This window comes from Ambystoma mexicanum, chromosome 6p, assembly GCF_040938575.1.
Source record: "Ambystoma mexicanum isolate Mex_15411 chromosome 6p, UKY_AmexF1_1, whole genome shotgun sequence".
NCBI lineage: Eukaryota > Metazoa > Chordata > Amphibia > Caudata > Ambystomatidae > Ambystoma > Ambystoma mexicanum.
This window is the reverse complement of record NC_090935.1, coordinates 1,317,839,343-1,317,865,504: the sequence shown is the minus strand read 5'-3', so window position 1 is coordinate 1,317,865,504 and position 26,162 is coordinate 1,317,839,343. Positions and strand designations below refer to the sequence as shown.

At 43.5% G+C, this 26,162-nt stretch overlaps 1 protein-coding gene across 2 annotated transcripts in view; it reads left to right on the top strand.

Moving 5' to 3' along the window:
- The first annotated feature begins 2,199 nt into the window (after nucleotides 1-2,199).
- Nucleotides 2,200-26,162, top strand: part of CNTLN (centlein) — a 2,346,865-nt gene continuing 2,322,902 nt past the window's right edge. For both annotated transcript variants that reach the window (XM_069625978.1, XM_069625977.1), the window contains exon 1: nucleotides 2,200-2,392. The gene's annotated coding sequence lies outside the window, so the exon portion shown is untranslated. The remainder of the gene's footprint in view (nucleotides 2,393-26,162) is intronic.

Here is a 26,162-nt window from a genome sequence, read left to right as displayed (position 1 = left end):
GAGTCTGTATTAGCTTCTGGCATTTCAAATACAATGTCACGTACCGTGGGTCCCAGTGAATGTAGTAGGATGCCACATAGGCGGCGCTCTTCTCTCACTCCAGAAGCATCTATGTATATGTGGAGTTCTTTTTCTGGGTGCCAGGCATTTCAAAATGAGGCACAGCCTGCAGTTGTAGAGACTGAGTTCCCTTCATCTTTGTTTGGAACATGTAGTGTGGAGCTGGCCTGGGGGCTTTGAAGCCCACTGTCTGAGTTGCCTTCCGACATGGAGGTTGCACGTGTGGTTGGCTTGAATTAATCAGGGACAGGCTGTGAATGCTGTCCGTTGTTGTGGCCCTTCCCAGATTGTGATGCAAGCGTAGCGATGAATGTTATCGTATTTTGAAAAGTCATTTAGGGGTAAATATGAAGCTTGCCTTGAAATGGCATGTATCTGTGGCTGAAGCACCGTTAGTGTCAGTTTGCTCCGTGGCAGTGTCAGTGGTGGAGGGCCTGCTGCGAGGCAGCGCGTAGCATGGACTGGAGCCACGTAATGCAGTGTCCTCCGCGGCAGCACTCTTGCTCTTGAATGATTTCCTCACCATGTGGGATGTGCGGCATGCGAAACGAAAAGTTCAGTGAGATGGCGTGTCAATGTCTTGTGTGCCTTTCGGGTGTTGCGGCCTTTGCCGGGTGCTGCCCTCCGAGCTTTGCATGCAAAAAGAAAGTCACGTGTGCCTTTCGGGTGATGCAACCTTCCGCGGGTGGTGGCTTCTGAGCTTTGCAGCTGGTGTAAGCACGTCAGGCGTTCATTAGTTATTCCTCATCGCCATTGTTATGTTTTCAGAATCACCTCTTGAGAGCGAGGCATGCAAAGTAACATAGTAATAAAGACAGACAGAATCCTGAACTCTGGAGTAACCCATCAGCACCCATTCAGTGTTTTCTGGAAATCCCTGAGATAAGGCTAACCCCTGGTAAATGATAATAATGATGTGTTATTTATATAGCGCCTTAATCCAAAGCGCTTTACAGAGCACATATTTACATACAATATCACCCAACCGAAATTGGTACTCATTTATCGACCTTGGAAGAATGAAAGGCTGAGTTGGCGTTGCCGGGATTCGAACCTGCGAATCACTCAGATCGCAGTAGCGAGCGCTCAATCCGCTGAGCTATCTTATGTTTGGAATTTGTCATTCTTAGGTGTGGCTGTACAGAGTTAAGCTCTCAGATAATTGACCTGAGACAGAACAGAGCATAATGTTATGTTATACTGGCTGATACACAATGGCTATCTTACACCATGCTAAGGCCTATTTTAAAGTACTGGGGAAGAGAGGCGCGAGGCACTGATTAGTTTGACATCAACAGCGAGTGTGAGCGCGCTACTAGAACCTGTCAGAATGTCCCCAGGTAAGCAGCAGATGCCACCAATTCTAACCTGACAAGACCACACAAAGTTGTCATCCAAGCACAGGACTCATATTTAGATATTTAGTTTCCAGGGAATATTGCACTATAGATTGCTGGGCGTAGTTATTTGAAATAAGTAGCATGAAAGAAATTGCACCATTTTAAACATTTCCTTTGAGTGGAGTTCTACTGCCAGCTACACCCCTCTGAACTCTGCCACCACAAAACCCTGCCCCTATCCTCCAAACTCCGCCCCCACCCCTTGTGGGATACCCCACTGCACTATGTCCCCCTGCACAAAACACATCTGTCCTCTCTGTTGCACATACCAAACACCCAAAACACCCGTCTCCAGCGGGCAGGAAAAAAAAAAAAAGAAAAACTCCGCAAGAAAACTAATCAAAAATCACTTCCCGCTTCGCCTGGGAAGAGAGGAATGCCCGTGATCAACCCCAATTCACATAACGAATCACCAAAATACTACATCCTCCGGACAGAACAAATCGCCCGCTCCACTAAAATAACAACAACGTATGCGGTAGCTTTAAGACTTGCTGTCAAGCAAATATGCTTGGTAACAGAGCAATGTTGGTGTTCATCAGCTCTTGGCCAAAACGCTGTCTTCAGCTCCCATCTAAACCAAGAAGCTGCGCAAGCCTTCCCGCCGGGCTTCCCGCTCGTCTACCTTGGAAAGGCTCTATAAGATGAAGTGCAAGTGCTCAGCCTGGGACACGTGACTTCTCTGACACGCCCGAACGGTCAAACCACGTGATAAAGAAGGGACGAAGCGTTACTAAGGTCCGTTTCTCGGATGGGAACTAGACAGTACTGTACTCCAATATGAGAGCCTCGCTCACTTTTTGCTTTCTTCGCCCAAGGGATTAATGTATTGTAAATAGATTACAGCAAAAAATAAAAGTGCGTTTCAACAAGCACTAAGAAGAAAAGGCACATGCTAGCTCTTAAATGAAAAGGGAAGACATACAAGAAAGGTAGGGTGCCAGACGAGATTTTGAAGTTGGAGAAATGTGTTTCCTATGTTCTACTTTTCACTATTATTTGGCGCTGAAAGCGTTTTTTCTATAAACTGAACCCGATGACAAGGCAAGTGACGATAAGAGATAAATTGCATGTGGGAAGGGACACAGCATGTGGATGTTGTTAGGTTACTTAACCCTTTATGGACATCCCGTGTACATAGTCCCCGTGGCCATTCCCACCCATTATTACCTGTCCAAAACCTATCCTCCATTATCTGTAAATTAGCTCGATCAAGCTGTAACCTTAAACTTTTTTTTGATGACGATTCTGCCAATGTTGTTTCAAACCAGTCTTCTGAGTGACTTATTTGCAACTGTAGATGCACTTACTAGGCTAATGAACATGTCTTAAGCACATGTGCCTTCAAACACTTGATTTTAAAGCGCCATGTGTGTGCTTGCATCTAGAGTCATGTTAAAAGTCAGCATTGGCAAAGCCAACAGTTTCAGGCACTGCTATGATATGCCCAGATACACAAACCATTTCCAGCTAGAACTATTATGGCACTGCCTGGCAAATGCTTGTTTTCAAATTGGACGTAAAATGCTTTTTATGTGTGTGGAAAAGCTATTTTATTCCTAGTTAGTTAATGTATTAAGTGAATGCTTTTTGTAATCCAAGCTTCTATGCGCTAGCAGTTCATGCAAATTAAAAGATGCATTTTGATCTTAATGTTCCTCTTCTGACGAGACAGTATTTACATTCGATCTCCTTCCCGTGGCACTGATCTGCTGTTAGCAGTGATCCAAATGTGTCTATAGCAGTGTGAGTGCAAGCAGGAGGGGGGAGGCTCTCATGTCTTTTTTCTTATTTTCTTTGGTAGTGTTACTACTCCCCTTTTTTGAGGGAGTGTTTGCCTGCTTTTATGGAGTAAAGCTGGCAGGCATGCGAACTGGCTACAGAATATGACTGACGCTGGCTGCTCTTTCATCCTACTCAAAAGGAAATTGACATAACTATACCAAAATGCTCTTTTCCCCCTCCAACAAGAATGCACTCCCACAAAGTTTAAGATAACGTGCCCCTAGGAAGATGGTGTTAATTGTGCGTCACAGGAGGGTGGCATCTGACGAAAAGGAATGCAAATCATGTTCTCCTTGTTACGTTACAAGACATGTGTGCTGCACCCACCACCACTTTAGTGGTCTTAATGGTGCTTAACCTTGTCTGACTTTAATGCCTATTGTTACCCTGCATGGGTGTTGCCAGACCTTGGTCTGAGACTTAGGAATGGTAAAGGTAGAACGGGATGAAGCAGAAGATCGGGCATTAGTGTGGTTGGCTAAAAAAGTAATAAGAAAGGGGGAGACTACAATAAGACAAACACATTCTGAGAGCAAAGACTTGAGGGATGAAGGTTTGTGCACAAATACGATTTGCTATAGCTGAAATATATGTCGGCATCCAATCCAATAGAAATGGAGGGAAAGTAGCGCCTTTGTGTCTTATTTCCATCATAAACCTTATTTTTATTACCAATGCCACGACTCCGAGTTGTGGTGCTTTAATGCAAAACTAATGGCAAGAGTGTGACGAGGGCTGACACCTGAGCGTGTTGCTTTATTTACCTTCTTGCTCTAAGCTCTTTCTAGCCAGAGAGTCCACATCACAACGTGACGTAGGAAGCACTTGCCATAGTTTCTTTGCGGCTGATACTTTGTTCACTGAAGTGAGAGATCCATGTGACGGGAATGAAAATACAGTGCCTTGAGTCTGGAAGCACTGAAATTAAACAAAAACATTTCTGAAATGCTTTTCTGTTTTCTACACAAATCTGCTCCTGATGGCAGAGAAATATTATTTTACGTTTTCTTGAAATCGGGCACTTATGCTACAGTGAGTCATGCTGTAAATAAAGAAAACATTTGTGTTTGTATCTGCTTGAGAAATATTGCACCTCGCTGGCTATTCCTTACACTTGCTGCCTATACCTCTGAGATAAATACATTCTTTGTGCTTTTGAGGCTGCACTTGTCATATGATGCCAGCACCCATGGGCTATAACTGAAATGTAGGGTCATTGTAACTACCTAGGAGAGAGCACATCTCTGCAACCAGAAAATTGTGCAAATGGCTCTCCATACAAGAAAAAATTGATTAAAAAACCATCTGCCTCAACTACAAAGCTTTGAACCACCAAGCCCCACCTTATCTCACGGACAAATTTACCCTGAAATCGTCAGCCAGAATCACCAGATCCACCAACACATCTTGCCTGGTGGTGCCCAGGTATACCCTAAAAAGAGCTGGCGCAAGCAGTTTCCCGGTTCTAGCCTCCCAGTTATGGAATACACTTCCACAGGAGGACATCAAATCTATCCCAACCTTTCAATCATTCAGAAGTCACGTCATCACATGGTTACTGAACAAAGACTAACCCTACTTACCTGACACTTGACATCACCTTGTACCCTACCCCTCTAACTGTATATATCTTTATCCTTGACCTGCCATTGCTATTCAAATGTATTATTTGTATTCCAACTGTATATATTGTATAAACCGAACAAACTGTATCCTGTAACCATTACCCCCAAGCGCCCAGATACCCCTAGGTCAGGCGTGCTATATAAATAAAATAAACAAATAAACAAACATTGTTTTCCCAGTTAAACCATTTGGAATTTGGAGGTGCTGCACAGTGCTTGCTCTCTTAAAGCGAGTTTGCTTTCCAATGCCTGGTAAATGATGGTACATTTGGGCATTAAAATGGTAACATCTGTCAGATTGTGTGAGTAATTGGGCATAAAACGGCACTGTCTGCCAAATGCCCATCGAAAAATATATATGAGACAAAACTGTTGGTTTTGCCATTCCTTGTTCATGCAGTTGTGATCCGCAACAGGACATCTTGGGGCTGCTTTGGAGTATGTTGACACCTTGTAAGTATGCCGAACTGAAGAAAACCAATCGCAAACATCAGGCTATGGCCCAACAACAGTAGTATGTGTCAATCATTGCAGATGTTTGTAGGCTGTATGCTGAGGATCTAATTCCATATCCATTGATCAAAAAATATTTTCCCATGTGAGAATTGTTGCAACATTGAAACTGTTTGCAGGAGAACAGCAATAGTCTGACAGTACAGCTTATCACTTCAGTATGGATGACGCTGTTTGACTCCAATAAATCCAGGAAACAATAACGAGGTGCATGCAGTTATCGGCTGGCAGATCAATCGGTCTCAAGTGACCTAAAGGCTGAGGACTCTCGAACCGCCCACATCGGGCCACAGTTTGTATAGACAAAAACCACAAAAGTATTCTCCTACTGGCTATTGCTATTTACAAACCTAAAGATCGACATACATTACCCTAATCTATTGGTTAGTACATTACACATTACATTTCCAAATCCATCCCCCTGCAGAAGACCTAATAGGGCAATTAGTAAAAGTGAAATCAGCACCTTGTGGCAACAATATTAGATACACTAACATCCTTTCCCATGACCCCACACATCTTGGCACTCTAGACTGTTCCCAGACCTTGCAGCTTCCTCACAGTGAAACATCTTTGCAACCGCTAGGCCAACAACAGATGCTGTCAGTTAAAAGGATGTTCATCTTGCTTTGTAAAGAGGGATGGTCTTGTTATTGGTACATGGAATGTAGTTTGTCAGGGTGTGATGCTTTGATGGTTGGGTTTTGGCCGTGGAAGTGTTTGTCTGCCAGTTGAGTGTTACGGGTGCGTATATTTTGGAAGGTGGTAGTTGTGGTGTTCTGGTATGTGACTTGTTCTGTGCATGTATGGTTTAGTAAAGGACGGAGGTGTGTTGTATTGTGCCTGTCTGAGGTGAGGTAACTTGTGATGTCATGAGGAATGTTTATGTGTGGATGATGGAATATTCTGAGTGAGTGTTCTGTGTAGAGGCGGTTACAGCTGGCTGGCCCTGGGTGATGGGAGCCGGTGTTGTCACAGCTTATGTCCTTTATGTCTTCATGTGGATATGTAACTAAGAACTTGAAAATAAACTTACTTGATTGTTAAAAAGCGCAGGTTCCAGGCTCTTTAAGATTTCTTCAGGTAAGTTTATTCCATCTTTCTTGTTACAGTTCCACATGAAAGACACATAGGACATTAGCTGTGACAACACCGGCTCCCATCCCCAAAACTAACACTTTTATGAACTAAAACGTCCATAGCCATTTGCAGGCTCTTAAGCGAACCTATGAGTCCATAGCCGTTTACACAGGCTTTACTGACATGTGCTATATAGCTGGAAATCCTCAAAATGATTAAAGCTATCACACTCATACACATAACCACCCATCTAACACTAACAGCAAAGATGTATGCACATTAGTGTCCATGTGCCATGGTGCTTGGCACTCGAAACCTGCAATTCCTCAAAAGAATTATGCCAAATACCCTTCAATACAACATATTACCACACTATATTGTCACCGTTTCACTTACCCATTTACATAACAGAACAGCGCTGTTTAAGATGCATGTATATCGTCTAAAAACACGAACTCATTTGCATCCTCGCAGTGCCCCCATTCTACAGATTCACATTGCACCAAGGCACTCACCATCCTGCACATGCAAAATGCTCCGTCAGTTTTAAATAGGTATATTAAAGTTCCAAACTACCCAACATTATGGCTGTTACTTTCTGCACAAGTGTATACCTCACCATACTGTCATGACCTAAAAATGTCACCTTATTTGTTGGCCGCTACCTGTCGCCTCACTAACCGAGACAGAGCGGCATGCCAGCATCACAATCTGCTGAAAATGTCTCTTTTGCCAAGCAGAGACCACAGCATTTGGCACTTAAACAAAACATGTCTCTTGGATCCGATTCGTATCATAGGGTTCCCATGTTCTAAGCATTGTTTATTCCTGCCTTAATATAGCTGCACACATATTTTGCTTCCTTCCTTCTAAGACACGTCTTGCCAAACGTCAGATTCCTTAAAGTACTTTCCCTTTTACATCCTCAGGGCAAACAGCACTTATAATACGAAGCTCTAACAATAGCACATTCCAAAGAAAATTCTACGCTTCACCATCTCCCCCTGCTGCATGTGCGACATCATCAGTCACTACTGCTAAGCAGGGCTATGCGGAGCTTCATAGGCCAACGGTCGTTCACTTCCCAGGAGACCTCGCCACGAAAGGCTCATAAATCACCAGAGTTTCAGACAGCCAAAAACATGATGTGCACGATAAGCACAGTACGGTGCTGCCAGGCTCCCATAACTTCAAAACCTGCAATTATCTTGTGAGAAGGACACCGTTTAAAACAACAGCTCCCCATTGCTATGAGTGCACAAGACATGGGAGTGACGTGTAGTCAGGCAAACAGTCCTCCTTGTTCATGTCAAATTCATATCCATTTCCCAAACTCAGAGCAGCATCTCTTTTTTTTCTATTGCCATTCTAACTTAAAAAAAAAAACATAGAGTAGCATCATATTCCTCCCTGTGGGCTAGCTCTTTATTACATCTCATGGAGGAGCAGGGTACAGCGTTTGCTTTCAACATCAATTTCCCAGTATTGCCAGTATTATCTTTCACCTGCTGGTCCAGCGCCATCTCCAGCCCCCAGGGCAGAGCTCTGCCTCCTACTTAGGAGCTGCCCATCCAAAAGGGGCCCCTTCCTTGGACTTCTCCTGAACCCTGGGACGCAGTCCTCCTTCCTGCTCCTGGAGCTGATCCCTCTGCAATGGGGCCCAATTCCTGTTCCTGCCCCTGCGCTCTGGGGAGCCATGTCAGGGCTTCTCCCTGAAGACTCCCTGGGGCCCAGCTTGCCCACTACTTATGTGCGCCGGTCCGGTGCGGATAGATCCTTAGTTTTGGTTTAGGTAGGGAAACTCCTCTTAGAGCAGGGTCAGAGAGGCCTTTTCCCAACCCCTTCTACTTTCATGGTAAACCTATTTTAGACTTTCCTTTCATTCCTGACTCCTCACACCTTCTGTGCTTCCTTCAACCCTTGCAATTGGGGATTTGGTGTAAGTAGAATAGTCAAATATTCATGCTCAATAGTAGATTCTTAACCGTAAGAATTGTTGTATCTCTTTGACTGTGTTTTGCTGTGGTGTGTGGTGTACTTCTGATGCCCTTTCTGGTGCTACTCTTTTCCCACCCCTGATATGATCTGTCCTAGGTACACAACCTCTTGCAGGCAATACTGCAGTTTCTCTTTGTATACCTTGTAGCCCTTGCCTGCTAATAAAGTCAGTAGTTTTACTGAGTCTGTTCTACATTGTTCTTAGGATGGGCTGCACATTCGGAGGTCATCCACATACTGAATGAATGTGTTCTGTAATTGTACATTTCCTAAATCCATGCTAATACTAGGGGATTCACAATACCCTTGTGGCAAACTAGTGTTGGAATCTCTGGCCCCTTTTGAGTAAATACTGTGAGGGGCTGGGACTCCGAGTGTAATGGGAGGGAGAAAAATGCATTTTTGAGATCTACTACAGTGAAATTAGTGGCTTTTCTGGGGATGTTACAAAGGATGGTGGCAGGGTTGAAGACCACTGGGAATTCTGCCTCTACAGTGTTATTCAACCGGCAGAGGACCTGAACCATCCTCCAAGACTACCCTTTTGCTTTTTTGACAGGGTATATATCCGTGTTACATGGTGATTCCGATGGCTGTCTTAAGCCCTGCTGTCATATATCTACAATAGTGTCATGGATCCCTTCCTCTTTTGTCATGAGGTACTGCTTTACTCGGGGCAACACTACACCTGATTTCAATTCAATGTGAACTGCCCCTTTGCAGTTTAACAGCCCTACATTGTGGTGGCTGCTGGTCCATAACTCACTGGGCACCTTCTCCAAATCGCTCTGCATGTGCAGTTGTAATGTCTTGGCAACAAGCATGGTGGTAGCTACTTCTCCGTGCTGTACAGTTATTTGACAAGGTATGGACATTTAAAATATCATTTCTCACTCCCGAATAGCCGTTCATCAGGCACATCCTCGATCGTTGTATTGGGTCAATGCATAGAACTGTGTGCCATTCAAGATCTTTGTCAAAACCGGACATCAAATATATCTTGATAATGGCACCTGGTGCCCTTTCCTGGGGAACAGCTGGTCTGAATAGAAACTAGACAGATAAAGGAACCAATCTAGATGGAGCGTTACGCCCCGCATGGCCCTCTGACTGCAGAGTGCTTGTTTCAGTACCTGGGGTGGAACACAGTATACCCTCCTGCGAATGAGATGGTCATATTCACCTTGGCCATGAGGTCCCTTCCCAAGAGGTTGACTGGGATTTCTCGTGAATACAATGAATGTGCTGACACTTCTTGTATGCCTACAGTGATGGGTAAATCTCCGGTGAAAGGAACCAATACAAAAGCTCCAGAAAATCCCTGCGTGTCCATTATTTTGTCCAACAAAAGAACCCTCTGTTCTCTCATACAGGACTTGGTAGCCTCCGTGTTGACCAAAAAAGTAAATGTTCGAACTCCTATCTTCACTCCCATTCAGGGTTCCCCCTCCGGGTCGGCAGATACTGATAGTACTGGGCACGCCAGAGCTCTCTGTGCGCTGCTCTATTGTGGGTGACCATTCATCCCTTGGAGCAGGAAGGGATTGCCCCCAAACACGCTGGCTCCTGTTTGTGAGTCATCATCCAGCTGAATACGTGACTGGATGAGATTTGGTGCTGTGTATTATGCTGACTGTTTTTGCATGTGGCCCAAGGCAAAAGGAGGGAAACTGGTGCTGCAGGAATTGGGGCTATGGGTAAAACGTGGTGTAATACCCTAGGACATTAGGGTGGTGGGGCATGATCAGTCTACTTCTGCATTCTCGTGCAAAGTGGCTTGTCCTCCCAAAGGACCAACACTGCCCCCTAAATCTGGGTCTCATGCCCCCAAATTCGCCCCTCAAACTCTCTGAAAATCCCTTCTTGCACCCTGTAAACCTCCCATTTCCCCTCTACCATCTACCGGCCCTTCTGTCCTTCCCTGCATGGGGTTGTGTTTCAGTTTCCCTTCCATGGTGTTGTTTATTACCGCCCCTTCCATGTGCAACTTGGCCAGTGTTTTCTGCACTAGCTTTGCTTCTGACCTCTGGGTTTGCCCTGCCCCATCCTTATCCCCCTTCTGTCTGCAATAATGTATTATGTTTGCCTGTATCTCGGGCCATCCCTTTGCTTCGATCCCAATCACCTTATTGAAATCGGCTTGTACGTCTGCAGGGAGACCATTGCACAACATGTGAGCGAAAACATATTTTTAGCCTAAGCCTCTCCCATCTATAATCGCCACATCTCTTGTATCTGCTGGATATAGAGTGCGGGGTCCTCCTCTACTTTCATCATGCACGTAAAGATATAATTTATGTCAGGCCTGTTGGGCTACATGTCCCTCAAAACAGTCCATATTAGTGCTCCACAGTTGTTAAACGAAGCACCATCTTCGGCGGCATTGTTCAATGTCACTCTCCCATACCCTGCCCATTTCCATATCTCGTCAGCCTGCTCTCCTAACAGGGAAGCAAACAAACTCTTAACATCTCCTACAGCTAAAGTGATTCCTGCTGTGTGCTTTTTTTAGGGCATGAAGCCACTTGCCTGCTCCCGTGGTGAGGGATGGCAAGGTGCGCATTAAGTTGTCCCGATCCATGTCGGGCGAAGGTCCATAATGAGATCTTCCCGGTCCCTTCTGCTTCAACGGGAACTGTGTTCCTCACTTTTTATACTGCAATACTTTCCCCTCACTTCTTATCCTTGACTATGGCCATTCAACCAAGCTGTGTTCCGCGGCCACATGGGGTTACTTGATCCAGGTTCTCTGTCTCCCACCCATCGTCATAGTCCTCTAATTCTGTCGGTATATACAGAGTCATAGTCTACACTGTGGTTACATTCGTTCAGATCTTGTGGACCCTCAAAGCCTCCCCTAAATTGGGTGTTTCTTCCCTTGTGGTTATCAAAGGATGTTCAATAGTTTTACTATCAATCTTAAAAAAAATCTGTCCTGCTGTCCATTGGTATGTGCCTATTGACGCCCACTGCCCTATCCCTTGCCCTTGTGCTGCTTTTGCCAGCTCCTCCCCTGCCTTTTGTAATGCTGCTTCTAATTATCGGCAAACCTTATGCTCATTTTCTAAAATCAATGGGTCTCAGTTGGTGCCCCTGGGTTTCCCTAACGTTCCCTTTGGGTCTTAGGTTGGGGGGTGAGAACTTTATCCACGGCAGGTTGTAGGGTGTAGGTCCTATAAGGGGGCAGGGCGGTGGCCTGACTCTGCACCTGACTTACTCTTCTCAGGGACATTCTCTTCCTGTACAAACATTTTCCATAAATCAAGTATGCTCTGTCTATTTTTCAACTGTTTCCTTTTAAATGTTGACAACAAAAGTGTGCATATGTTCTAGTACATGTTTATCGTACATGCCCTCTTCAGGCAATGACTCAAACAGTTTGCCCACTGTCACCTGAACCCATTCTTTGTAATACAGTAAAACCTTTTTTTTATATTGCAGAAGTGCGTTACACATATGCTCCAACGGAGTATCCATAATAACACATGGTTCCAACCTGACTCAAAACAAAAAATCCAGAGACACTGGACTAGTGGCGCTTTATTTCCAAAGCTCACAACACACCAATAAACCAATTATTCACATAACCTTAACATAACATCAAAACCCTAGAACACCTTCACTTGTGCAATTGACAAAAGCTCCCTACCCACAAACCCCTCTATGATGTCATCTTTCCCCGCATTAGGGGAGAGTCACCTCAACCCTTTGTTAATACTCATTGTGAGAAACCTGAAGGTGTCTCCTTAGCTAGACCCCGGGAATCTGTCATCTAGGTGGCCAGGACAGAGCCATTGCTTTTGGATCCAGTTCCTAGGGATGGACCAGTGAGGGAGGATCACCTGGATGGGGGGTCCTTGGGGAGTGGAAGTGGGACACCGACGGGTGAGGTGCGGTATCCCCCTTCTTTCAAAACCTTTTCACATCCTACCACTTAGGATATTCCAAAACACTGGCCGGCTCCCCCTTTTCCGACACAAATACTTTTGCACAACACGAAAGACAACAGACTAACATCAGAGCTGTTACAAGGGTCATGCCAAGTCAGGCAATTGACAAGAATTACACACATCTGAAGGCCCTTCCCCACAGGGATAAAAGGTGAAGCATGAGCGCACAGGACGAGCAAGGTCGATCGCATGACGTGAGTGATAACTCAGCACAGCAGTTCAAAAGGAGGAGAAAGACGGAGCATACTGAGGCAGTGACAAGAAGAGAAGCAACCTTGCCCTTTCCGACCAAGGCCTGTGAAACCTCAGCAGATGCTAAACATAAGACCGCAAACAATACCCTCCTACGCAGATTAGCAATCCGGGGAGAGACGCTTGTCTGAGGCACCAACCTTGACTCCAAAGAGGAAGAAAGCTAAGCGGTTCATCACAGCCAGTGAGTCGAGGGGAGAACCGATAAGCCGAACTGTGTTGGACGAAAAGTAGCAAATGGCTCATTTGAACTTTGAAAGGTTTATAGAAACCTTTGATGAAAGAGGGGAAAGCCACATAAACAGAGGCGTACGGCACCACGTGGGTGCTCATGCAGGAAACTCTGGGCGATTACGCAATAGTAGAGATTACCGTAACCAGAAGGCCTTTGGAAGAGGCGAAGCGAGGTCAAAGTGGTCATACAGAGTTCTTGTAAAATTCTCTGTACCATCGCAAGTCTTTGACTGACAGAAGATTGTGAAAGAAAGGGAAATGAATCCTCTATGGTGAAATTAGAGGCGTGAACATTGCGTTGCAAAGGCTGGCAAGAGTGAACCCGGCAGAGGAATGCTAACAAGAAGGGACGTAGTCTGAGGCAAGAGTGAATCCAGCGAAGGGATGCAAACAAGACGGGACAAAATCTGAAGTCCATGAATAGTGTGTTGACAGGAGTGAACCTGACGGAGGGATGTCTACAGTGAATTGTGTAAAAGGATATTGTGATTCGTGAATGCAAGAAAAACCATTGTGGACCCGAAGGAGAGAGGCTGGTGTTTGAAAAGGGGTCCGAACCTGAAAGAGGGAGATCCAGGTGTGTGAAGTCATCACCCAAAGTTCATTGAGAAAGGAATTGATTTGTTGAGTATGACTTGTGAGGGGTCTGTGCCCAGAGTAAGGGGACTCAGGGGTGAAGCCGTTCCATATGTGGAACAGAACTTTGTTGAAAATATCAGGCCCTCAAAGGCAAAAGACTTTTTTATTGAAAAGAGACTTAACCATCAAGGAACCTGTTAGCTGGAACGGAACTGTCGGCTCATGCTGGGAAAGCTCGAGTGTGTGCTGTGCTCAGGAGATCCACCTTGTCCCGTGCTCAAAACATGGGGAAGGGAGACCCCTGGCAATCACATCCTGACTTATTATTTGTGAACACTTCTTTCTTTATTGAAAACCCTATCCCACACGCTTTCTGTAATTAGTTGTAATGAATTGGCTAATGTATATCATTTTTTAAAAAAAGTATAGGCCTTTTTCCTATGACAAGACGCCACACTGTCTTATTTTTCATTTGATGGTCGAAGCTTGCTCCCATCTTAGATTTAGGTTTGGCGTTTTTCCACCCTAGATTTACGGGTTTAATAAACGCCCTTGAACTGTGATCACTTGTGTCTGTCTTTACTGTTGCCACCATGAATTCCTTACATAATGCAATATTGTACAAGGTTATCTTTCCTCGTATAGCAGAGCTATACCCTGCCATTTCATCAACACATAAACAATAGCAACTCAAAAGCAATAATAAAACAAAAAAGAAAAATTTCAAGAACACTGTTTCACACAAAATGTGCACTCACTCACTATGTGTCCTCCGAGTCCCCTTGATGCCGTGCCCCCTTTAACTGCCTGCACAGCGGCCCCAATCAAGAGCTCAGACATTTAGAAAAGTGTATGCTCACCTGCTCTGTGTGCACACAAACTGCTCCCTGAACAGCAGGCGCAGCCACCCAAGACATGCAGTGCGGGGCACTGGAGATCACTTAGTCTGGTCATCAGCTGTTTGACTCCACTAAATCTAGGAAACACTAACGAGTTTGTACAGGGTGTACAAATTGTAGAATGAGAGCTCTTTAATGCATGCAATTATCGGCCGCGAGCTCAATCCGTCTCATCTGACCAAAAGGTTGAGAACTCAAACCGCCCACATCGGGTCACAGTTTTATATACAAAGGCTACAAAATGACAACATATTACAGACATTAAGCAAATGGAAATCCCTATTCTCCTACCGGCTCTTGCCATTTACAAACCTAAAGATCGACATACATTACCCTACTCTATTGGTTAGTACATTACACAGGACATTCCAAATCCATCCCCCTGCTGAGAACCGAATAGGGTAATTAGTAAAAGTGAAATCCGCATATCATGGCAAAAATATTACATACACTGATCTCTTTTCTCATGACACGAGACATCTTGGCACCCTAAACTGTTCCCCTGACTTCACAGCTTCCTCGACGTGAAACATATCTTTGTAACTACCACATTGATACATGTTGCTTTTCCCATTACTCAGCTAGGCCAAGGACAGAAACGGTTAGTTTGCTGGACGTTCAGCCTGCTTGGGAAGAGGGATGATCGTAGAAAAAACATGTAACCGAGGTCCCACTTTTGAGAAGTAATTTCTTGTATTACTTGCGCTACCAAGCCATTCAGCCACAAACTCGGCAGCCCTAAGACTTCACTAAAGGGCAGTACATTCAACGCCTGTAAGTATTTTGGCAGGCCTAGTTTACACCAAAACACATCTTTTGCAAGTATTGCATTTTTGGCTGACTAATTTTAAAAACTTAAATCATTATTACTCCGTTCCCTGGGAAAACCTTAATGAGAAAGGATAACAGGAATTTCAACTCTGAAACAATGGCTAATCTAACGATATAATAAAATACCTGATGTGCGTATGTCCCTGTATGTTTTGTCCGATGCAGTCATGTGCACTAGAGACAAATAGCTTTGCCTGTTGTGAACGTTGGAGGCAGCTGTTGCCTTAGGATATGTAGTGGTCCTACTATGTCAATGAAAACCTGCACTTTAGCCCATGTACACAGGCTCTTACACTAGTATGATTAATATTAGAACTGCCTTGCTGTCCAACTGTGTAATTGGCAACTTGAAAATGTTCTCTTGGATGCAGCAGAAACGAGATCTAATCAAAATTGGCAGAGACACTAAAGCAACATGGCAACAATACCACTATAAAAATGCCAACTCTCATATTCTCACCGCCTGTTATTCCCTTTATGTTTAGGGCGTTGCATTTGTATATTAACCTTTCCCCAAAATCTTTCAGGACAAAGTATCTTCTTTTCTACTTCCAGTTATGTAATGTTACTTTAAAAACAGGGCTCTCCTATGTTTGTTTCTCCCACTTGTGGCACCTGAATACTGCGCATGTGGCAAGCAGAGCCTTCCCCACTGCTCTCACCTGGGGGATTGGTTGGCTCGCCCTTTCCTGTGTGTATAGTATTGCTCATGATCCTATTCTTGAATGGGGACAGCCAGAGTTTCCGAAAGTGTTGGCCGAAAGTTCTACATGATTATTCGTAGACACATCTGCCCTCATTCTGTAGGATGTGGTAATTATTTCTTCCTGGCACATGAAGTCGGGGACAAGGTGTAGATGTGAAATCACACCTTTACTTGGGTGAATGGTAAAATTGACTGTTCTAAACAAGGCTTCAGATTTAAAATTCAAGTAAAAATGTTGCACTCTGTTTTGTGGTGTTGGGGAATAAAAAAAAATGTGGGCAGTAAAAAGAAGGTTCCTGTTCCAGACCTGAGTGTATCAGGGAGTTCTTAGTTCAACCGAGTAGCATTACATCAGAGGTTTTCAGTTTGTGGAAGGTTCTACCTATTCCACTGTTTTGAAGGCCTCACCTTAGCAATGTCCATGTCATGAATGGTTGGACACATACATGCTCGTTACTCTCTCTTTTCTTTTTTTGGCAGTACTGGCCTGATTTTAGGGAGTAAAATCGGCAGGTGTGCTGTGTTTCTGGAGCCCTTGTTCTGCTTACTCGACGGAAGATGAGGCTGAAATTATTTCGATGGGGGAGTGCAACGGCAGTCAGTGTTGAGCGATTTTTCCCTTACATGGAGGAGTTGCCTTCAACATCCTCCCTTGGGAATGGCTATGCCTTTAAGGGACTAATTCCCCTGCTGTTAGTGGTGTTGGTGAGATCTGTTCCATACCGTCCTCCTACAAAGCCTCATCCAGAATAGTAATACATTCAGGATGGTTTTGTTCTGGATGCTGGATTACGTACCACTGCTGACACTGTCATTTCAAAATGGTTTATAGCTGAAAGTGGCGGAGTGCACTTGCATCCAGCACATCTTGTGAAAATGCATTATGCATGCCTGGTCTTAGTTGAAAGTACAGATGGGTGAGCTTGAGTCTGGTTGGAACCAAATGCCTACCTCTGGCTCGACTCAAGTGGCTTTCTGACAGACAAGCCCAACTGGAGCTGAGCCAAACATCCCCTCATCCGCTGTTACAGTCACATAATAATTTAAAAGAGCTGCATGCAAACACCTACTTGTGTGCAGAGTACTGTACTTTATCTTTTTCCAGAAATTGCAAGTTGAGCAAAGGTGTAATGGGAGCATTGATTTTTATTTTTATTTTTATTTGCATATGGTTAAAAACATTCCAACCTTTTGCGAAAACAGAAATACAAATTGCATAACACATATCATATTAAAGAAAAAAAGTATAAAAGAATGAAAGGCGCCATGATTAAAATAGAACAGAACAAGAAAACAAATATCCATCCATCACCAAATAATGCAATTCAGTAGCAGATAAAATAAATACATACAATACGAAATGCAAATGGCCCAGCGCAAATCGACTAAAACACATTAACAACGTACGCATCTAATACATGTCAATATGAATCAATCCAACATGCACACATTTACCTTGCTATTACAATCGAAGTTAGATAGCCTCCTAAAAACCTATTCCACAAATTATGTACATCAATAAAATCAAATTTTTGTACCAGTTTCCTAAAGTGCAAAATGTGAAGTGGCATTAAATCTGGACAAGTCACAGTAAGGTTTTTAAGAGTTTCCTTCACTGATTTGTTGCCGCAAAAACTGCAATAAGAAAGATCCCGCAAAATCAAACCTCTACGGACTAAAATCTGTTTATTAGGAAGGATATTTAACCTAAATCTAAAAAAGGTACATGCAATCCGCCGATTCAGTTAAAGATTAAAGTAGGGTGCTACTATGCCCAATTTTTTGTGATCCACCACACAGGTGCGAAAGTGACCTATAGTTGTGAAAAGAGGTCATCGTATTAACTCCATCTTTCTGATATAACCTATTTTTAACAATTTGTGCTTATTTGCAGATCTAGCATAATAGAATCTAAGGTTAAAAGAATATCCGTGCAAAATGTTACACATTTGTTGATACTGTTATCTTTCTTAGTTGTAATTTATTAAAAGCGCTATAAAATAAATTCTTGGGCAGATTAAGCATATGGTAGAATAAAGATATAAATATTTCCATTTAGCACATCTCCATTGAATTCAAGCCCAATTTGTATCTTATTATTGCCTTAGCTACACAATTGGACAAACGTAGCACCCTTCTCCAGATTAAGGACTCCTAGAATGTTATCAAGGAGCCACTCTTGTAGCATTTCAGCCACATACAACATTTTTGGAATTACTTTAAGTTCATAAAATTTAAGGAGCGACTGTATTGAAAAAGTACAGAATTTTGCATTGATGTTTAGCATTTGGCGTGCGAGACTCACCGCTTTGTCTCAAAAGGAAATCCAAATATGTTTTAGCAGGAGACATAACAACCGTGAAGCCTAGATATATTAAGTTGCAGCAATTTTACAATTGAACACTAGCCACCTGAACTCCTTTTTCAAAGCCGTGAACGGAATGATTTTAGTCTTACTCGAATTGAAATGGTTTTTGATAGCATAATTATTTGCAGTCCAATTGGCATACAATCAAAAAATTAAAAAAATGTCTGTATAGGCGATACAAGTGTACCTCATTTCAGCCATTTGGGTGAAATGAAAGCCTCCTCTGATAACATTTCTTCTGCATCTGAAACATACAAATTAAAAAGAATGGGGGCCAGAACAAACCCTTGTCTGAGCCACAAAGTAGTGGTAATTTTATTAGTCGAGTTCCCATCCTGATTGAGCCTTAACAGAGTTTTTATGAATGCCCATGATCAATTTTAAGAGACCCGCAGGAATGCCCCATTGAGTCAGTTTAGGCCATAAACGACTGCGAGTGACCAAATCAAAGGCATATAAGTATACAGAGGCCACATAAATTGATTCATATTTATTTGACCATGCCATTTGTTGAAAACCTTTAATTAAGAAACCATTCAAGTTAGTATCATGTTTCTTACGAAAGCCAGTCTGAAATGTTTTCAACTTACCTCCCTTTTCAGCCCATCCGTTTAGGTTGGACAAGATGATGGATGCAAATATATTGCTATCTGCAGCCATCACCATAAACGACCTGTAGTTACTGTAGGTTCAGATTTTATGCCTCTATTATATATGAGTACAACAAAACTGCCAGACCTAATCGGGTTGGCAAAAAATAAATAAATAAACATGCAGAATTGTAGTCCAATTTTTCCACATCTGATTTAAACACATGATTTGTAAGTCTATTAGGACCGGGAGCCCTTGAGGTAAGGGTCTGGTTTGCAAATTCCACAACTTGTTCATGATCTGAGTGAGGGTCCATGTAGCGTCAAGTGAAGAATCACCAGATAGATTGCAAGGTGCAGGGGGGTCCAATATCGTCTCTTGTGTAGATTGATGTACAATGATTTACCCAGGAAGACTCAGATTTGAGATTCTATTATATGAAAGCTTGGGGGTTCCCCACGTAATTAATCGGGGACCAAAGATTAGTGACATGCTTTCTTTTGAGGATGTCCACGATTATCTCACCCTCTCTTTGCAACCTTATTGACCGATGATTCTTGACCCAATTCCGATATGCCTGCATGACTTTGCTTGACTCTAGAGTGCGCCGTTCAGGATGTATCCAATTTAATCGCCTTTAGCTCCTGCTTCATTTTCAATTTTCTTTCGTGGAGCTGAGGGTCGAAGACATGGGGATGTCGTTTTATGTCATTTTTGGTGGCCTTTCTTCATTTATTCATTGGAAATATATCATCTATAAGGTTACTCATAAAGGGATGAAAACCCTCTGAAGTGAAGGTTTCCTGTTTCTATTTAGTCAGCTTGAGGATTTCCAATAATGTATTATTAAGCCTCCCCATACTCTTGGGATTCTATTTAATGTGATTAGCCACAGCATTTACAACCAGGTCAGAGGGACTAATGTCTGCTTGATAGCTAGACCCAATCATAAAATATTCCGAGAAAATGTGGTGGTCACTAAATTCTGCTTTACAAATGTGGAACATATGACATGCTGTGAATAAATCGGCATCTACAAACCTGTAATCCAACACAGCTTTTCTGCTGCCTGACTGCCGCATAGCTTGCAACTTTTCATCCCCCTTAACATTACCGTTAACAAAACTGCTCAACCTAGACAGGCCTAAAACCCTGAAGGCAGATGACCACGTCTTTCCAAGCACGGGATGCAATCCCCTCATGCCATTGTATATTAACCACATGGATAAGCACACTGTACGGCGCCAAGTTTAACTTCATTTTAGAGGCGTAGGCTCCAATTTGTGGGTTAAAACATCTACTCCAAGAGAGACCAACTCGAGATTTAATGGCCGAGGTAGCCCATCAAAGGCCGCCCCTGATCCTTTTCTTAGCAGATTGAAAATGGACCTTATACCCATCCAACATTGAGCACTCCATAAGCCATATTTCCTGCAACTTAGATCATATTTCTTTAATTCGGCAACAAGAACTGGATTAGAGAATAGCTTGCCGTGCCCTCTCAAATTCCATGAGCATAGGGATGGTAGAGGAGTTTGTCACCAGCAATCCGTGACCAGTTGTTGCAAGCAGGAGCCCCTCTATGCGGGTGGTAGGCAATGCCACTCTTCCCCACTACCAGTTACGTTAATATAAATAAGATGATCTGATGAATTTTGACCCACTGGAAAAAGTCCATTAGGCCCCTTTTATGAAAGGTCCAAGGGCTTGAAGGACAAGATGTCATAGCCTAATTGTCACAATGTATTAGCCTCTTGGGATAACCTTGTGTGCAATCTTTGAGACTATGTCCAGAGAGACCTTATCAGTATGAGTGTCCTCTAAGAATTCAACGAGGGCTATATACTTGGAGGCTATCAAGGACAAGTTAGGGATTTCTGCAAAGAGGGCTAGAAAATTAGATATATTCAAAATCAAACATCTACTTTAACAAAAAAAAAGACATTACAATAAGAGTCGATGATATCCGTTGCGATTATTTCCAGATTAATACTTCAAGCTACATTTGCACTTATTGTCACAGACTCTAGGCGGGTGGTTGGACAGCATGCGATCATGGGAGCCCATCAACCCTGTTCCTCTAAGCACGCTATAAACAGTTGTTTTAGAGCTCCATTCCCCCCTACCCCCGTTCAATTTTGCCAGAATCATTTGAAGTACGGCTAAAAAAGTATTGAAGATTCAAGGGTTCAGAAGAGGTTGTTCTTGGCAGTGCTGGTTTTTGAGAGTTCAGAATACATCAATTTCCCTGTCCTAGATGGGATCTTTGGCTTGAGGGCAAGGGGCTTTAGGGACAAAAGAGCCACTTCGTTTGGTTATATAGTGGTTCCCCTATCCTTTAAGAATGTCAGTGACTGTATCAGAGGGTGTCTCTTCCCCCCTCTCCACATGTCTCCTTATTTTCCACACCCGGCGATGTCATACATTTTAAAAACATCCTGTAGGCGCTTCTATTTTTCTTAGTTCTTTTCTTATTTTTCAATTTCTTTTCCTATGGTTTGGTTTGACTTGCTTTTTCAACTTGCTCTCTGCCACCTCACCCGAAGGGACTAAAATAGGTTCAGCGGCACTCAATGAGGTGTTACTAGTGATGCAGGGTGAGGCATGTTCAGAACTACAACCGAATAGGGTAGTTCCATGCCTACCACTTCTTGTGAATGCCCCACTAAATCCACACAGGGAGTAGTTTCCTTCATGTGTTCAGTAGCGCTGGGCATTGCCCAGGTTTCTGCTGTCTCTATGCACCTGTGGCCCCCTTCTGTGGGCTTGCAGTGCGAGTGACACATATTTTAAAATAATGATCTGATGTCCCCCCTTTGCTCCAAGTTATCCAGATTTTTCCTAATTGCTTCTAAGAGAGCTGAATTGATCTTCACCTCCGAATTAATGCTCTCATATAGAGAAACGAAAGCGGTGAATACATAGTTCAGGTCTTGTATAGTGGATTGATTTGTATCCGTATTATTGGAGCACCTCAAAATTTAGGTAAAGCCCACTTGATTGGTGTAGCAGAAAAGTAACAATCACTGTCCTCAGAAGCATAATCTGTAAAAATCGCAGTTGTATTAAGGTAAGATTTGTGAGGTTGTTGATCCTTTGCCCCTAAAAAAAACCCTCCAATAAGTCACAGTTGAAGAGAGAAACGTTTCTCCCCGCCCTCCTTGTTGGATTGTCCTTATGTGACCCATCGGTTGCTGGGGCCAGCACAGGATTTTCTGGCTGCTTGGTATGAGTGTTACAGAAGGATGTCATCTTGTTTGGCCTTTCCAAGTTATTCCCACCCATTGCATTCAATTGCTCCCAAGCCGACTCCGGAGTAGAAAGCTTGATGGGGGCCAGAGTGATACACAGTCACCCCCACCCCCTTTGCGCTAAGGAAGACTCTATGACACATACACATTAATGGCACATTGTCATTTGACGGTTCCCTCTGTTGGAGGAAATCCAGAAACCTCGTCTTTACAGTATTCAAGTCTAGCCCCCACCTTTAACCCAAACCTATACATACCACCCTTTGTTTTTAATATGCTTTATTGTAAACATCCTGAGACACACCATTTGAAAAGTAGAAACCCAATAAGATCCATGAACTCCAATTCCCATAATCACTTGAGTACTGAGATGAGAAGAAGGATGCGAGAGTTTGTGCAGAGTGACCTGTGCCCAAAGTACAACACACAGGCTAGTTGTTTTTCACAGCCTACATTGCGAGTGACATTTAAAGATGGTATCTGCACTCCGTTCAGCAATGCAGGAGAGGACGGTACACTCCAAGCGGAGGCTCGCGAATTCGAGACAAACCAAAAGGCTTACCGGAACAGAAGAAGGGATGGCGCGAGGAGCTGCGCAGTAGCTTCTGGGTGTCAGGCCGCTCGACGAAGCAGTGTTCATCTGTCTGGAATGAGAGGGGTAGCCAGCGTGTGACCGAGGAGCCGCACAGAACACTGGGGAGACATGCGCTCCCTCCAGGATGGAAAGCAAACAAAACAGCTGAGTCAGATATGCAAGAAGAGATCAGTGAGTCTACCCAAAGTAGCTGGGGACCCCGGTGCATTCCTACAAGCGCGCCAGCTCGCATTTGACCAGTTTAAGAAAGTTAATGATGAAAAGAGCGTAAGAAGAATATTTGAAGGCAATTAAAACAAAGTATTGTTGCAGCACCCAATAAGAAGAATGTTTGTATGCAGACAAGACAAAGTGCCAAGAGTAACCCCAACCCAATGCAGGGGCATGAGATGCCAGAGTGGGGGGAGAAATTTGAGCAAGTGCTACCGTAGGCAAATATACTGAGTACCTCAAGGTATAAGCCATGTTTGAATAAGCAAGGAACTGATTTAATTAAGAAAAGTCCTGGCAGTCAAGTACACCAGGCAATTGAAGTCACGTTAAGATTCCTGCCAGAAGAGTATACAAGGGAATCTGAAAGGAACTATAAAGGAAATTCTGGCAGGCAAGTATACCAGGTAATTGAGATCTAACAAAATAAACCTTGGCAGACGAGTATACCAGGTGGATGAGAATGAATGAAGATTTCTGGCAGGGGAGTACACCAGGCAATCTACAGAGGTTAAAGGAAACCTTACAGATAGTCTGTTGCAAAACTTGTGATTTAAACAAGACCCTTGGAAGTCCAGCGAAGAAATAAAGAAAATTTTAATTCAAGTGGAACTCTTGCCATCCTATTCATGAAACCAGGTGAAGGAAACCTGATCCAAGGGTCTTTACCTCAGAGAAAAATATTTGTTGGCGTCATTATTGCATATTTGGTGTGGAGCAATTTTTGCCAACAGCAAGAAAAAAAATTTCTTGCAACATTTACTGTTTTGTTGTAGTGTGAGGGTCAGTGTAGGAAGTTTTGGACACAAGGGCGGATGACATAGACTGATCCTTTGTTTTGATTTTTTGGGTAGATAATTCCTCTTAGAATATGGCCAGCTAGACAGTTTCCCACCCCTTTTTGTTTCAATAAATGTCTTCACTTGAGAATATGAATACCTTGTATCCGACTCTCATTTCTGACCCCTCACAGTATGCAGTAGAACATGGTATGAAGCATATTCCTTGCAATATTCGCTCATGCTCGCTCACAAAGGAGTTTAACAGTACTCTGAAGCACTCTGCATTTGTGCTCTGAAACCAGGAAAATTGAAACATGTACAATCAGAAAACCTGGCATCCATACTTTATGAATCTGTACAATCCTGGAAAACCACTCTTGCTCAACAGGTCATATTTCCTTTGGCTGCCACAATTGGGATAATTCAGAAGTGATTATGTTAAATGTGACTACACAAAATGTCACACTTGCATATAGTGTATTAAACTACAGTATTTGTTCCAAAGATAATAAATATATTGATCGTGTGTTAGTGAGCCATATCTCGCATTTACCCCATTTGTGTCAGTGAGCCATATCTCTCATTTGTATTAGTGAGACAATCTTTCATTTAAGCCTTCCGTGTCAGTGAGCAATAGCTCGTATTTAGCCTATTTGCATTAGTGAGCCAATCTTTCATTTAAGCCTTCTGTTAGTGAGCCATATCTCGTATTCAGCCCATCTGTGTTAATGAGCCATATCTTGAATTTAGCCCATTTGTATTAGTGACCCAATCTTTCATTTAAGCCTTTTGTGTTAGTGAGCCATATCTCACATTGAGACCATTTGTGTTAGTGAGCCATAGCTTGTATTTAGCCCATCTGTGTAAATGAGCCATATCCTACCCCCAGTCTCTTACCTTCCATTTCTCCCCTATTACTCCAGAAGATGTTACCACCACTATACTACACCTCAAACAATCCAGTTGCAAAGGCGAAGCTATGTGTGTCCTGCCCACATTATCAAACTCTGTGTAGTCACACCAGCACCTGCGATTGCTAACTTTGTGAACGCTTCATTTGCCTCCAACAACGTCCCCACCTGACTCAAAACTGCCTGGGTCTCTCCCCCACCCCATCACGAAACCCTCACTAGACCCTCCCCTCCTCACTAACTACCGGCCCGTTACTACTGTACCCTTCCTCCTCAAAATTTGAGATCACATTGCCTATACCCAGATCCAAATTCATCTAGAGCAACACCAGCTTCTTGGTTCAAGACGATCTGGTTTCAGACCCAAATACAGCACAGAAACAGCACTCTTGGATCTCAAAATCCAGCTTGACAACGTCCGCGACTCAGGAACTATTTGCATCTTGACCTATCCAGCTGGGGTTGACCGCGTTGACCATGTCATCCTCTGCCAAAGCTTCCTCACAAATTTCCACTTTTAACACCAGGCCTCCAAATAGATCAAATAATTCCTGAGTGAACCTACTCCAGGGTCTTCGTAAACCACTTCACTGCTGACCGCATCCCGGTTCTCTGCAGAGACTCCCAGGGAGCCTGCATCTCTCCTGCTCTGTACAATACCTATAACCAAGCTGCTTTTCGACCACCTTGAAGCACTGGGCATTTCATACACCAACCTTACTGATGCCACGCAAGTTCTACTCCCAATATCTGGGAACTACACCCATGACATGGCAACAATCAACCAGACCTACAATATGATCCAGAACTGGAGGCCGGCCACAACTTATGCCTTAACGACGAGAAAATCGAGCTCCTTAGCCTAGGCTCAGCTCGTCGCCGAAGCACCTTGGAAACTTCTTATTCCTCCCTCCCCATCGACAGAATCACCATCCAGGTTTCCAAACACGTGATTTACGTGTTGGAAAGCTCAAAATGTCCTGCTACATCAGTGCTCTAGCCTCTACCACTGGCAAACTAATTTCCCTGAGCAGGAAATTCATCTCGCCGCAGAATTGCCTGACACTTGAACGGAGCGCATGGAACGGACGGAGCGCATGGAACGGACGAAGTGAGTAAAACACATGGAATAGATCGAATAAATAAAAAGGATGGAACAGATGGAACACCCTAAACAGATGGAAAGGATGAAATGGATCAACAATTTGGATGGAGCAGTTTATGTAGATGAAGGATCGAATGATGGAATGAATAGAAAGACTAGTAAACTAAATGCTGAACCGGACGAAATGTATGAACAGACGAAGCTGAATGAACGGAGAGAGTGAATAAAATGGATAGAATAGATGGTACAGATGAGTGCCCGATCTCAAGCGCCTTACAGAAAACCACCATATCACACCACCACTCAACTAGAACACAGCGATACTATGACCCATTCTGTATAGCTGTTCTCTAAAACCTGCCACATACTCCTCATCATCCTAATTAAACACAGCTAGCTGAGCACACACTGCTAGCCTAAGCGTCTCCTCGGGCCTA